The sequence below is a fragment of the Ambystoma mexicanum genome, chromosome 2p (assembly GCF_040938575.1).
Source record: "Ambystoma mexicanum isolate Mex_15411 chromosome 2p, UKY_AmexF1_1, whole genome shotgun sequence".
Classification (NCBI taxonomy): domain Eukaryota; kingdom Metazoa; phylum Chordata; class Amphibia; order Caudata; family Ambystomatidae; genus Ambystoma; species Ambystoma mexicanum.
The window spans coordinates 1,363,985,800-1,364,001,947 of NC_090923.1; the positions used below are offsets into that span (position 1 = coordinate 1,363,985,800).

Sequence of the window (16,148 nt, forward strand, 5' to 3'; positions counted from 1 at the left end):
AGTGTTTGATGCAAGGCGACACGCCTTGCCCTTGCTGCCATTTGCAATGCGGGTTTACCTCTGCGGCTTTGCTTTACCGCGCCAATATGGAAGCGCAGGCATGTTAGTCAGCAGGAGTAGGGCAAGATGACGGGCAGGGCCCTGGAGGAAAGTGAAAGGGAGGAAGTCGGCGTGACACCAGAACAGTGGTAAACAGGTGAGTGGGTCGGGGATAGGAAGGATGTGGTAAAGGGTGAGACCTACTTTAAAAAAGGGGGTTTCCAACAAGTGAGGGGTGAAGAGAAGTACCCCCTTCAAGATAATGAAAGGGCGTGGGCACAGTGTAGGAAAGTGAAGTACGGGAGAGAGCCACGCAGTTAAAGGCAGCATGGAAAACCAAATGCGCAAAATGGATGGCACCTCGTATTGACCAGCATTTGAAGTAGCGCGTACATAGGCCAGGTTACACCTTACAAATTATGCGAGGCTACACCAGGCATAATTTGGCAGTATCCACATACAGGAGGCTACACTTGGCATATTATGCCAGTACATGTTAATGTTAGGATTTATGTCACTTAAGGGCTATGCTTGGTGTGAGAGGATAAAACGTGCATAAAATGGCCATTGGCATTGGTTGGTCCTAGCAAACGGATCCCTGTAATATGCATATCATGACTAACCCACTAAGGATTCATTATTGTATAAATGTTCCGTAACTAGGATCTAGATCATGCACCGCCACCATTTGCAGGGTCTCCAAGTGCTCTGGCGGATAGAAATGGGTTAGGTTCATGGAGAGCGGGGGAGGAGGGAAAACGCAAGATAGCCTTGCTGCTTTGTTTCTACGTGCAGTAGTTGAACTGACCCAAGCTCTGTATGCTGGTCGAGTCACTGAGGCATGTGTCCAAAGGGGATCCTTGGGTGCTGCGGTGCTACAATGCATTAGTGAAGAACTGTGATATGTAAACAGATAGTTGAGGTGCAGTATTCTACTGTTTGATGTCTGTTGGGTGGGCAGTTCAATGTGTGTGCGTCAGTTGGCAGTGAACAGACTGGTTGAGAATGCTAGTACATGGAGGTTAGCAGAAGGGCCGGTGGGCAACGTGGCGCATTCATCTGGTGCGCCCATGGTGATATCTGAGGAGCGGTGCCCCTTGGTTTCATGCACCAATGCCATATCTGCTGGGCGATTTGGGACAGTTCATTTACTCATTCCCATGCTACATGTGTAAGAGAATGCTTTCCAAGAACAGATCCCAACTGTGCAATACAATGACAAGCTTCCTCCACACCCGGTCGCTACAGTGCCGGGGAAATGTGAAACGAACTAAGAAATAGGCATGCCATGGCTGTCGTGAGAAAGACGGTTCGGTTCTTTCCACTAATCCCCACAGAGGATTATCAGGCTTGCGCCATACTTCCTTGGAACATTAGGCCACATTCGTATGGGTCTCATCTTATCCAGATACCAGCTCTAAACGAACCCAAATGCTTCTGTTTTGCTGCCTCCCCTTAAAGCACAAGAGGGAGAGGAGGACTCTCTGTGCGACTAGCATTCTTTCCAGTACCCCAGTAGTAGAGTTGTGTCTGCCCAGCCATGCTAGCATTATTCTCAAATCGGAAAAGCGATCGATGATAAACCGCTTCTGAGCCTAGGAGTTTTCTGGCAACTATTTGCCATCGCCAGTGTATCAAGGTCAATCAACATTTGGAGAGTAATCTGAATCCAATTCCGGCTCAGCTTCTCCAAAACTCGTTTTTTGCTGCATACCTACAATGGAGAAGATATCCAGAAGCTTTCGTAAGAGGCTGACCCCAGATCATACTTCTTGGTTTCACTTAAGAATTGGATTTTATTCCTGTGTCCAAATAGCTTAATCCGCACAGCCCTTGGACTCAGACATTGCCTTCTTCAAGTGGTAGAGCTAGACTGTTAAAATTAAACTCCCCCAGGATGCAGGTTCCTAATTTAGGTCCAACTTGCAAGGCTGGTGGGGTGGTCAGCAGCTGTACTATACGCAAGATTTAGATTCTCGTTTCCACACTCGCCCCTACCATACTCTCATTGCAGTGTCACAGCGTCAGTGGCTTATTGGGGGGGTTGGAGGGGGGATATGGGAGGGACCTTTCCCAAACTTGTCCAGGCAGCTTACCAGAGAATATGTTAAAGCTGATCCCACCCCAGGGGCAGGGTGAGCGATTATTTTTGGTGAGGGCGGGAGGCAGTAGCTGACCCCTCCCTCTCTCGCACCACCTCCCCTCAACCCCAGTGTGCCATGTGGGTACCACAGTGAATCACCCAATACCTACCAGTCTCTTTTCTGGCCAGAATGTTTTTTTTCCATTTGCAGGACAGAGATCCAATTTCCACTGAAGCAGTAAATAAACAAGACGAACAGAGGAAAAGACACCAACCAAGAAGCTCCCATTCCCAGTACCTTCCAGTTGACGGACGGACACTTATTACAACATCCCAAGGAAGAAGGAAAGGGGCAACCAGGAAACTTCAACCTGGATGGACCACTGAGACTGCATTATCCCAGACAAATAAAAAGGGGTGGGGCCTCATGGGGGTTTTTAAACCTGTGTACTGCGATAGCCTGGACCCAGGAAAACCTAGGGTCAGATTCACACAAGCAGTCAGGTGAAGCAGGGAGCCAACAATCAGGGCAAGGAACCTCAGGAAAAAGAGGGCACTGGTACAAAAGGGCTGCAAGCAGCAGACAGTGACGCGTTTGGGTGGGGTCAGGAGCTGTGGTTGTGGTGCGGGAGACCAGGTAGAGGGTGGAGCAGAGCACTACGGAGTCTGTAAAGCTGATGAATATAAGTGAGATATATCATGTCATTTATAACGCACCTGTACTCAAGTGTTTCTAGGCGCAATAAGACAAGGTGGGGGAAGACAGAAGGAGGACAAGACAAACGATCTTACTAGGCCTTGTGCCATTCAGATCGTGCGACAGTGCAAAAGTGCAAAAGTGCAGGAGGAATGGAGAGGGCGAAGTACCAAGGAGAGGAAAAGGGGAAGTGTAATCAGGGCAGCATTGCTCTGAGTGAGTACAGCCAGGGCAGGGTGGCTCTGGGTAAGTGCAAGGAGGTAGGAGCTGTAGAAGGTACAGTTACAACCCCTAAGTGCGTGGTAGGCCCGGAGGCAATGCAGGGAAAACTGATCATGGAGGAGCCTGGTACCCAGTGACACTCTGGGGGTAGCCAAACAACCAGTTGGCGCAGCAGACAGTTAGGTCAGCAGGGGACAGAGAAAGCAGAGAAGAAGAGTAAGGTCTTGAGCTGCTGCCGGAACTTCAGGTGGTCCGACTCAAGTTTGAGAGGGGCAGAGAGGCCATTCCAGATGGAGGCACCTGCAAAGGAGAGAGAGAGAGAGAGAGAGAGAGAGAGAGAGAGAGAGAGAGAGAGAGAGAGAGAGAGAGAGAAAGATCTATCCCCCCTCCACCCCCAGTATCTGCCTGGAGAAGCGTCTGACTCTCGGGGAATTGGAGGTAGCTGAGCGAAGGGCTTGTGAGGAAGTGCAGGTGAGGTATTGGATGTAAGAGGTTGGTACCAAGTGTGAAAGGTTGAAGTTGCAGTTGTCGTAGTATGGAGGAAGTAGAGCGAGGGTGTTGGAGATAGGAATGTGTGCGAGTAGGCAGAGAAAGGATCAGCAATTGAAAAGGAGAATATGTGAGTGAAAGAGGACGGGATAGGTGGGAGAGGGGGTGGAGATAGGAGAGAATAACAGGAGTGCGAGTGAAGCAAGAAAAACAAACAAAGAGAAAGTGAGAATGAGAGAGCAGACCAGAGGGACAGAGAGGAGGGAGATAGAGTAGAAGGGGAGATGAGAAAGAAAGAAAAAGAAAGGGAGTGACCAGAGAAAGAAGGGAGTGACAAGGGAGCGATGTAGAACAAGAGTGTGAAGGGACAGGCACCTTCCTAAAAAAATCATGTATCGCATTTCTGGGGCATCAGAAGATTAGGGAATCCCTAGAAAGTCTTGGAGGGAGAAAGATGAATAAGGTAACAGCCTTTCGACTCTCACCAATAGGATATGCTACATAAGACTGTTACCAATCAATAGTTGCATTGCACCACTGGGGAAAATAGGGAAACCTACAGTAGGTAAAGGGGCTAGTTGGGGATCTCCATTACTTAAACCACCATGCAGTGTGATAAAGCCGGCAATCTCTCAACTGAGTGCGATCATTTTTCAAAACACTTATCCCAAACGCCTCAAATAAGATTACTCACTATGTGCACATCTGGAACAGGTTGCTCTTTGAAGAGCTGGAAGAGCATCCCCTACAACTGCCATTCTTTCATACCAGATTTCCCATGTTGCAAAACCTAGGTGATCTATCACTCTTGCGCAGCTCAGCCCAGCTATATGCAACGGGGAGCACTGGCCAAGCCCTTGTTGACCATCTGTTGAACACCTGAGCGGACCTTCAGATTACCCAGCAAGCAGGCGTCGATTCACAGGCATAATCTTTGAATTTGGCCGTTCCAATCCACTATTTCCTGTTTCCCTTTTCTCCACTCCTCAGTAGACTTACAGTGTCAACTTCTATGCAGAGCTGTAGAACACTACACAATTCCATTTGACAGCAAGCGCCTGAAATTACAATTGACCTCCATTTTGCTTAATAGGATATCAGTCAAAACGATGTGATACTAGTAGTACCTTCATTTGCCCAACATCAAGACTAGCATCTATATACATTTCAAAGTCACACTTCGAATAGCAACCAGGGATGGGGGGGGAGGAGAGGGGGGGCATTTTATTTTTAATCACATGAAAAACACACGCCATCCCCACGTTTAGTCCATCGACTTCTGCCCTAATCAAAGCCAACTCGATCTTCCACAGAGGGCAACTGTGCATTGGTTAACGACCCCCCCAAACCCATTTTGGACGAAAGATTGTCTTTTAATGTTATGAATCTCAGGGCCCCCATCACAGCCACATTGTTACGGTGCCCCAACATGTTGTGTTAAGCCAATTCTTTAATCTTTCTGCCTGTTATGAGGACCCATATTGTGAGAAATGATTAAATTAAACGAGGTCATGAGGCTAGCCAAATCATGGGATCGGGACCACCACCCCGCTTTTTAGGCTTAAACAATTAAACTTCACATACTCTGGGTCCGATCTTTGTTTGCATCCAAAACCAACTACACGTCTTAAGGTTGTGACGACCTAAGACTAAAACAATCTCGGGGAAAGCCCTATCGGGCCAGGCCATCCATGTTATGCCCGAATAATAATAGATCATTGTGCAGCTCACTGTAGCATGGGCAGTGTGAAGCAGAGGCACGAGCCCTGGGTTGGATGCAGCCTGCAGAGAGCCTCATTCTCATCCCCAGCCTCCCTCGGGTTGCTCCGATCAGCTCACGCCAGTAGTGTCTCTCACTGTGCGGGTAGCAGGTCACGTCAAGATACCCTCTGACAAAAGTCTGATTGATAAAAGATACGTGTCTTTTCTGAAAAATGCCACCGGGCAGGTTCCTGGCTGGTTTGTTTGGACGAACGTGTTAATGCATCACGCTGTCACATCTTCAGAACAAGGGACGCACGCAAACATGCGTAGCGGCACCAGGCGCCGCGGAGCCTGCGGACAAAAGGGGGGCCCAGGAAGAGCGCAGAGTCGCTTTTCTAGGAATCCAGAGGCTACCGGCAGCACTCACACAAGCATGTAAAATGTCGGCGAGAGGAGGGGCCGCCAAGCAACGTGCCTTGAGAGCTTTGCATGCTGGTGCTTGCACCAGACCATAAAGAACTCGAGTCTAGCATTCGCAAAGCAAACATTCAATGGACCCTTCGTTCTAGTATAGGGTGACTAGACGTCCCGGTTTTGCCGGGACTGTCCTGGTATTTAGTGCTCTGTCCCCCTTTCTCAGGAGTATGTTCCCACTGGAAACTGTACTGGTCCCGTTTTTTTTGTAGTAGGTCTTTATAGCCGAAAGGCGTGAATGCACAATCTCACACAGGAAATACTGCATTTTACAACTTAAGATAGTGTTAGTTTGTGATGAATTAATTATAATGTGTTTATTTGAACAGTAACGCTTAACCCCCCTTTCCCTACCTTCTCCCCCAAACGCTACTGAAGTGTAGTGCCTTGACAGCCACTTTCAAGAGTTACTCCTACTTTTATGTGAGTTGCCCTGTCCCGGTTTTTTACTTTTTCGATCTGGTCACCCTATTCTAGTATAGTTACGAGACACTGTCGTCGCACAATAATAGTATATAGTTTGGGCGTGCTGCTCCTGAAAGTGTGTTCAAGTACACGATGCATTGGGATTCAAGGCATGACACCCAGTGGTGGAACTCTGTTTAAAGCTGTACCTATGCTCGTCTACACTTTTTTTTAAAACATCCCTTTCCTTGTTTTCAAGATTCATTTTAAACACCCCTTATTCTCCAAATCAAGGAGTCCGCAAACATTTACAGCACCCTGATGCATGAAAATGTCTTGCCTGCACAAGACAACCAGGCACCTCTGTGTATTGCCCGACTCGTCTTCACATCACAGATTATTTTACAAAACTGCATTCATTATACTGTTTCAGGCTTATGGGAAGCAGCCATTTACTGTGCAGAATGGGCAGAATGAGGTGCTTTGGCATGCATGTGGCCCCTTCCCAGTGATCTGTGATGGGTCAGGGAAAAGGGCCATTAGAACTCTCCTATTCACTCGTGTCTGCCCCAGCCCAATAATAAGACACCAAAGAAACAGACTTGGGGGAATTAGCAGGGGGGACAAGCAGGGGGGGGCGGGAATGCGGGAGAGGGGGGGGTGGGGAGGGTGGCAGTGGGATTTACTGTGAAGCCCAGCTATGGCTTTTACCATAGCTTGCCTTTGTTACTTCAAAGCCCTCATCAGTGTCAATCTGCATTATGCAAAAAAACAACGCCTTTTGTTTGGATTTCAAGGAGGCAAACACCTGTTTTACACATCAAAAAAGCACCCTTTTCCTTGCTTCTGGGGACGAGGATTGCATACCACAGAGCAGTTTATTTAGTGCCGATTTCAGACTTCTCAAACGAACATGGGATTTGGGGCTCCAGATAAGTAGCCACGTGATAATCACGTGGCACAACGTAGTCCAGTGTCTTAGCTCTAGCACTTAAATGCCACGTAAAGGAGCGAGTTCACCAAGTTACTTTGAGTAACTTGACTGCTTTAAGAAACACATGCAACAGAATTACGCCACTCCCTTGCGTGCAATAAAGGTGGCGCTCCGGTGACATGTCGGAGTTCACGGGCAGAGCCCAGACGGATACCAAGGTCTCTTGAGTCTTCTGTGAGGTCCGGGGCTAATGTGGCGCATGGCCCGACAACGGGGGGAGAGGGGGCACCCAACAATGACCAAGGGCAACAATGCATCACTGGTTGAACAGTGCATATCTGTGATCTAGCAGGCAAGGGAGGAAAGGAAGGAAGGAGGAAGGGGAGAGATAAAAGGAGGAGACGAGAAACAAAAGAGGGGAGGGGAGAAACAAAAGAGGGGAGGGGAGAAACAAAAGGGGGGAGGGGAGAAACAAAAGGGGGAGGGGAGAAACAAAAGGGGGGAGGGGAGAAACAAAAGGGGGGAGGGGAGAAACAAAAGGGGGGAGGGGAGAAACAAAAGGGGGAGGGGAGAAACAAAAGGGGGAGGGGAGAAACAAAAGCGGGGAGGGGAGAAACAAAAGCGGGGAGGGGAGAAACAAAAGAGGCAGGGGTTCTCTTGAACATTCTAACAAATGCTTCATCGATCTCACCACTAACAAACCACAAAGCCAGCAAAGTGTTTTTCGCATGAAAAAAATAGCGGAGAGTTACTGGAATGCTGCCAGGTTAAGCAACAATTCGACAACCATGGCAAATTCATGAAGGCCAACCAATTTCACCAGTCTCTGCAAGCTCCCTGCATATCCCATGGCTGTTACTGATGTCGTAGACCATTGCCCGGAGAGGTTTTCTGTAAAGCAGGGGCCCAGGCAAGCGCCGGGAGATGCCATCTGGGCTAAATGTCCCTATACTTACATTGGAACGTCCTGAATATCTGTGCACCGTTATATCTCCACTGGTGTGGATATCACGGGTCTACGGACATCCTAGCTATATTTGACAATATAAAATCACTCCCATTAAAGGGTAACTTGCCTGCCAGTGTGCTTCCAACTACCACAGTATACACTTTTCTGAAAAGCACTGTCTTATTCTCATACAAAGCACAAACGAGTGCCACAATCTGGCAGGCGTTTTAGTGTGGACAGTTGCAGGCATTTAACTTGAACAATTTCCTGTGCAAATAGAAGGTTTCAGCATCACAATGACTCTCTGGTGAGGGGGATCTCATGTTAGGGCAGCTATTGAAATGCCTCTGCTTCCAAAGACGAATTAGACGCTGGTCCCCTGCGTTTACTGAGCCAAACTCAAGTTTCAAAGACCTCAGTGCAGTAAACATGTAAGCAGCTTCCCGTGCATGTGAACATCTGCCTGCTCTATAATTATCCCATTCTCTGCTGTGTCACTCCTCCCAAGCAGTGAAATACTGCAGCAATTATATTCAAGTGGTGACATAATCTCAAACTCTCGAATGCTTGAATTCCATGATTGGTGTACACACACACGCACACTCTACACCTGGCCAATCTAAGGCATAGTGCGTTTTGAGGCGCCTTAATCTCCCTGTTTGTAAGTGTATGAAAATAAGGAGAATACACACGAAGTAGAGTAATTCATTAGCAAGAACAAATGACCGTTCACAAATTAATACAACTGAATGAGTTGGGAGGTGAGGGGTGGGGATTGCAGGAGAAACCTTAGGTTGATTAGATTTAGAGTGAATCACGGGTGTACGTTAAAACAAAAAATGAATTGTACGCTGTGAGGAATAAACGTCTACCGGGGCACCAGTTGTCCAGGGATGAATATCGGTTTCTAAACCATCAATCGGTCCCACACCTCTAGTACACCATAAGGGATCCGAACAGATTGGAACAAGTCAATAATAAACCTCCTTGTCCAGTTTTTGGTAACGTGGACGGAACGGCAGTTAAGGTCGTGGATCTTTGGTTAGTTGCAACACAGCGAAAATACAATTGCTGAGCAGGATTCAATTTAAAGGGGAAGCTCAATTTTTCGCTGCCAAAAGTTTCGATACCATCCCCACGTTGGGTAACGCGCACAAGGATGGAGGAAAGGGGACAGGACGTACGAGTACAAGAAGCTACTAAGAGGGCTTGGGACCCAAAGAGAAGAAAGAGGAAAAGTGGGGAAAAAGCCTATACCCGACAGGATAGTATGGTATAGGGGAAGCCCGGGAAAGAGACCTCCTCCAAGGTACATCTTCCTCGTGGTAGTATCTGGTAAGGGAGTACACCACATCTGCCCAACACAAGCCCCTGGGCCAGGCTTGAGAAAGTACAGGGGGAGGGAGTCATTCCCTCTGGTGTTGATGAACATTGTGAAAGAAGCCAAGAAAGGGAGTCCTTCTCGTGGGTTCCATGTGATTTAATTGTTCCGAAAATAACGAAAACACAAAATATTGGTGCAAAATTAAAGTTATCTGTTACAAAGAGTGCCTATCCTGACAATGAAGTAAGTGATGACATTGTTCCATAATTAATCCTGCTGCGATCGCTATGCCGTAAATGCACAGCATTTTTAGAATTGGTGTCCTGCGTGCCAGTATTCCTAAGCGACAAGTACAACAGATTTATTTCACTTACTTTACTTCGAGTTGCAAGCATCCATCGATATGTGGCATCATTTCGAACAGTTATGGCTTTGACAGTTTCCAGGCACAGCGATCCAACATCCACGTCCTCAGAAATGGGTTTGGCGGTTTTAATCTCCAACATCTATGAAAATAATCTCGAAGTTTCCAACTAATATCCTAAATACCCCAAGATCATTCTCCTCAGTAATGGCCTCCCTCATGTAAAACAGCGATCCGAAATCCATGTCCACAATAAAAACCTTTGTAGTTTTATTCATATATTCCAAAAGACGGTCTCCATAGGCGATCTGAAATTTATGGCTTTTGCAGTCCTCCTCCTCCCCCCCCCCCTCCCCTGACTATCCAGCAAACGTGAAAAACTCTTGCATTTTAGGCACGACACCAACCATATAACTGCTGCATCCATCTCCAAGATCCTTCCAAACTGGAAAGTCTTTGATTGCAAGCAGCCATCTCTAGTGTCTGAAAAGGGAACTCAAACAACTGCCTCAAGGGACCTGCTTTGTATATCTATATCAGCGATGAAGTTATTAATCGTTAATAAAGGGAAACAATGTAATTAGACCATCTATAAAGGCCTCACTTTTCTTTATAGCATTATCACTGGTTACCTTCTCTTTGCATTGTGAAGAGCCTCGGCCAGAGGAAGGAAGTCATTCCCCATGGTGTTGATGAACATTGTGAAAGAAGCCAAGAGAAGGGAGTCATTCTCTTGGCATAGGGAAGATCCAGAGAAAGGCTGGGCAAATGGAATTGTCCCACCCTGGTGTCTGTGAACATTGTGTGAAAATCCAAGGGAAGGGAGTCCTTTCCTTGGCATTCTGAGAAGCCTAAGAAAGACCATAAGAGAGATGTTCCCCCGGACATTGTAAATTGCAAGGTAAAGGCCAGGAGAAGGAAGACGTTCCTCTTGGCGCTGTGAAAAGTATTGAGAAACCTGAGGAAGGTTAGGGGTAGAGGGATACAAGGCATTCTTTTTCCATGTGTGTTGGTGGAGTACCAAGCATGGAAGGCTTTTGGTTTTGTATGTTTTTGAAGAACTTTTCCTTTTTGATCACCTGAAAGTGAACTTTGGCTTATCCAGAAGAGGTGAGCCATTCTTCCGGACCAAGATGATCACCACTTTACTTAGTTTGATTTAGAGTGTAAGGGAAGGAAATCCCAGAAAATTGCACACGTTCTAACTTATGATTCAGAGGCTATTTTACATCTGCCTTGGGAAATATGGGAGAAATTAGAGGGCCAGTTCTGGCGGTCATTTTTGCAACTTTCTAATGCAGTACCAATGAGTATCATTAGACAAGAACTCAATTTACAATCCCTAGAATCTATGGTTCTATGGAAATCAGCTGCCTTGTATTGGAAGTGTAGGTATGAAATGGATATAGCCCCTTTTGCGATTCTCGTTCCGACTAAAAGGAGGTCATGATAAATATGTAATTCAGTGGAACTTAAACGTGGAAATGATCTTGAACAGAAGGATATCAGCATAAGTGATCTAGCTGCAAATCCAACCAAGATTAAGCTAAAATTGCAAGAACTGAATTGGATAAGTACACTGGAACAAGAGAACAAGTAAAGTCAAGCTGTTCGAGAACTGCTGAAAAGAAAGGTTTAAATGCTCTCAAGATATCTACAGCAGTTTCCATCCCAGCATTATCGTGATATGCTCCTCAGGTGCAGACTAAATAGTCTAGCCACAGGAGAAGTCTTGTGGGCTCGGAAAATGCCAGGCATCAAAAATGCCCAGTGTAGTTTCTGTAAGGACAAAGATATTGTGGAGACGTTATGCCACTGGGTAACTGCCTGTGACTCCCTAAAAGAAATCGGAACATTTTATCCAGCTGAGAATGGTATGGATGAAAGTACTCTGAGTTTAAACGATTGGTGGGCTTGGGCAATTATGGGAGAAAAGACGACCCTAGTAATCGTGGTATTGAAAATGATTGAAAGAGTTTCAAAAATGAAGATGGAACTGAGTGAAAAGGAATAAGGAGAAGGAATAAGGGTCTCGTATATTTCCTTGTATTAAATTTAGGAAGAAGTAATCATGTAATGTGTCAGGATGATGTAATAATGTTAAAGGTTTATGTTGTTATGGCCATTGGCTGGTCATTTCCTTGGTCTTTTTAAACCAATAAAAAAAATGTTTTAATGAAGGGAAGGAAATCGGGTTTGACACACGATGGTGGATTACTTATTTTGACAGACACCCTGACAGAGTCCTTAGTATTTGCTTGAGACAGGGAAACCCTTATTAGTAATAGGGACAGCTAAAATTTCCCCTTTTATTTTGAATAAATAAATGACTATAGCCAAAAATATGGCCACTGTGTGTCAGTCTCCTACTTCCACACCCTTACAACCTGTAAAATAAACCTCTTTTCATGCCAACCAGATCAAGGCCGTCCAAGAGCTTAGAAGATCAAAGCCTCAGTATACCAAATACAAGAAGTACCGAACTGCCGGGTTCCTCCCCATCACAACGCAAAAGCCTCTTCCCATACGCCTTTCCACAGTTTCCTTTCACTCCCAAGACCATGGTCTGGTTGCTACCATGGATGGGGTTACAATTCACCTTCATTCAAACTGGCCTCAGTGGTGTTCGCATAACAGAACAGGAAACATGTCAAATGATAAGACAGATGAAGCATTACTAGCACAAAACAGCAAATTATAGTGCCAAGTACTGCAGGTCAAGAAAGTCCAATGTTCAACTTGCACACGTTTGCAAACTTCGTATATTTATGCAGGTATGTATGTGCTGGTTTGTGTATAGCACAAACCCTGGGGGTCATGCAGCACTGTGCAGTAAAAGGGTACATTATTACAGTTAGAAGGATAAAGTATTAAGGGTGCACTTGGGAAGGCAATGGGGAATGATATACATGGTTACAGGCAGTTGATACATGATAGGGAGGGAAGAGTGGGCCTAGTCCACACCGGTCATCCATCGAAGCCATTTCTTCTCAGAGTTTAACCTGAAGTGACCTTCATAATTGCACCGTCGAGGCCCCTTAACTGCCTCAAGGATTCCCTTCTTTGCTTCCCATCTCATTGCAGGCACATCCAAAATGTACTCCCTTTCAAGAGGCAAATTCCTTAAGAAACACCTCCCATCTTTTTCATTCCCTTTCCGTGTGCGATTATTAACAGAGTCCACTGCATAAATAAATAAATAAATAAATAAATAGGTGCTCAGTTGTTAGGCTAAAACGCTGAAAAGCCTAACAGGGCTAGACAGGCAGGATGAAACCAATGTAGGAAGTCCATTACAGGTGTGGAAAGAGGGGGGGGGGTCCCAAGCGCCCCACTTGCATGGATAAGGGAAGAGACACTAGCAAACGCAGAACAGGTACCCCTCTGGTGTTTTTATGCAACAAGTACAGCTGAAAAAGAATTGCAAACGAAGGTAGTGCTGCCCATTCCAGACAGGGCTCACAAAATCAGGACCGACCCCACAGATCAGGACAAGCCACAAAAGCACTGGCACAGACAGGTGAAACCGTTGTTCAACTGAAAACACAAAGGGGCATTACCCATCTCAGACAGGGCTCACAATGTGAGGAGACCGCTCTAAGATGAGGACAAGATCCCAACACCAACACCTGTCTCACAGATTTAAAACGGGGTTGGGGAGGTGACTCACGGGTGAGACAATTCGCCAGCACAAGGATGCATAACACAGTAACTCACCAAAGGGACTTTAAAAGTACTCTTTAAAACTGTTACCTTTCGTGGCCTGATCCTCGCAGGCCTTTCACAACTCTCCATGCAGGGAAAGCATGCTCCCCAGGCACCAACAAACGTTGTAGCCTTGCTACCTAGAAAGCGGTGCTCTTTATGGATCAAGTACAGGTGAAAACACAGTGAGTTTGCCCTAAAAGGCACTGTCATTTGTGTAAACCTTCAAAATCCAGTGTCACCCAAAGTTATGTGTAAAATAAACAGTTACACTTTCCCACACAGAAGAGAAGCAAAACAAGACTAAAGACGTCGAGCACTTAAACCACTCTTTACAATGCTTACCAAGAGGTTAAGACGTGCCGACAGACCAAGATGCAGAGAAAAAAAGGAAATAAAAGTGCAGCATTACAACAGCATATTTGTACCATACTAAGGATATGTAGGGAAATGTTTCCGTGCATAAAAAGAAAGCCGGACTCTGGCATCCACCCTGGATGGCATGTGGTTTTGTTTACCGGACAGATGAGCAAAGAACATTTTGAAAGTTAGAGGAGGATCATTTTTAGGCAATAAGCCCTCAACCAGGGATGTTAGGGGCAGGGGGGCATTACCGCGTCAGGTAATGCCCCTGGGTCCCATAGTTACAGGCCACAGCGTAGGGAGGGCCTTAACAAAGGGCCCGGGGGCATTACCTGACGGGATAATGCCTCCTCACCCCGGCAAGGGGCTCATTGCCATTAGTACCCCGGCCTGTTAGACCGGGGTACTAATAGTGTTTTTTCCCAGTTGCAAGACCGTACGCGTTTCGCAACTGGAAAGAAAAAAAAAATGCCCACGCAGTCCGTTTTCCCTTTCCGTGGTGGCCACAGTAAACAAAGAAAATGGCCGCCATGGGACGGGAGAAGGGAGTACACGTAGTACCTTCTCCCTTTCAATGGCGACCTGACAGGAGATTGCAAAATCTGATAGAATGCTGGGGACTGGCGCGAAAAACCAATAGGTGCGTAGATTTCATTGACATTATGGCGTGCCATTTACTTATGATAAATTGTATGACCCTCATATTGAATAGCATGTTATAACGAATGGTACTAGGTTTTATATTGGATTAACGTTTTATTAGGAAAGGGCAGTGAACTGGTCTCGCTGAGAAAGAGCAGCTAGTCTAGCCTTCCAGAGTTACTCGTATTAGGAACTCACCCTCCTGGAGGCAGTCTCACCTCCTACCAGGTCGGATCTGGCAACCCAGTTGGACACGCCGCTATTTAGCAGCAGTTCTCAGGGTCCATGCATTGAGCCAATCCCAAGATGGCAGTCGCCAGTTCAGGATGCCATCCCAAGATGGCAGACACCTGTGAATGATAGAAAACGTCATGATGGAACAAAGCCCTTTTTCTCACGGACCATGGACAGGCGTAACGCAACTCCTTATGAACGAGGTAGGTCTTCCATAAAAGCCCAGGAGACGTGAAGCCTCCAGCCTCGCAACCTGTTCACGAGGAGGGACTTCAAAAAGATACTGCATTACTAGGTATTTAGCTTTCTGTTTTGTTATCCAGTTTTATGTTATTTGGGACAGTCTATTCCTGTAGTGTAGCAGGGTTTCTTGTTTTGATTCACTGAGAAACCTTCTAAAGAAGTCACACTTCATTCTGTCCATTAGTCGTATCCGTATCCACCGGGTGTGGGTTAATCGCTCCAGTGAGAAGAACTAAAGGTAGAAAAATCTTGGTGGTTCGAGCCTGGGCCAGGAGAGAACAAGTAGGGCCTGTTGGGAATGGGAGGGTGGAGGGGTGGGGCGGGCGGAGAGAGGTACACGTGCAAGAATAGTCCCCAATTATCTAACTTATTGTCCATCTGTTTATAGCTCACTCCAGAACCTGACCAGAGGCACCCGGATTCCCTACAAAGGAGACACACTGCGTAAGCCACCTCTGTTCCTGGGAAAGGAATACTTCTCATTATGTTTTACCGATCTATATAGGAGGAGGGTTCCCTTGCAAGGGGGAAGTGGTAGGTGTTGTTCTGCGACTCCCAGAAGACCTATGCGACTGCCATCGCCATCTGAAAACTCGTCAGATGGGAAATCTAAAATTAAAGCTCCACAACCTCAGATTTCAGGGTTTCTCGCACTGTCTGTTCATTCAAGTCTCAGTCTCAACCCTACTTGTTTTCATGAATTGGGGCTTACGGGTTTCCCACACCCTCATTCCCTTTCCAATCAATGAAGGATCTCTCTGTCGCAGGCTTTAGAGTTCACTGCAGACTTCTTTCTTTGGTCTTGATCTGTCAAATTGCTTTAACTCTTTGATCAGACATACAGTCTTCCCTGCTCCAAGTTTCCAGGGTGTCCAAGCAAGGGAAAGAGTCCTGGGTAGAGAAAACCAACTCACGGAGCCCAAAATGTAGGTCAGGTGACCTAGGCTGGTGAAAACAGTAGCAGACTACTCGGACGACAGATCGCCCTCCTGAGGTCCCCACTCCAAGACTCAGCAAGGTACTAATTCTGCCGCCCTCACTATTTGGGCTCCCCATTTCCTCCATCTTCCCCTTGCACACAACAGCTTTGGTTAAGCAGCAGTGTGACCCCTCCGTCTGCCCAAATACATCGTTTTCCGACACCTCTGTCTCTCATGATCTTACTTCAGAATTTCAACCTATTATTTCCTTTATCAATAATTTTATGAACTTTCGGTCTCTTTTCCACTCCTCCTTTTTTCATCACCTTGCAACAGTGGATATCTCGTTGTCCCTAT

At 46.4% G+C, this 16,148-nt stretch overlaps 1 protein-coding gene across 6 annotated transcripts in view; it reads right to left on the minus strand.

Annotated features, from left to right (window-relative positions):
• Positions 1–16,148, minus strand: part of MPRIP (myosin phosphatase Rho interacting protein) — a 1,106,800-nt gene that overhangs the window by 749,733 nt on the left and 340,919 nt on the right. The gene's annotated exons all lie outside the window — the stretch shown is intronic.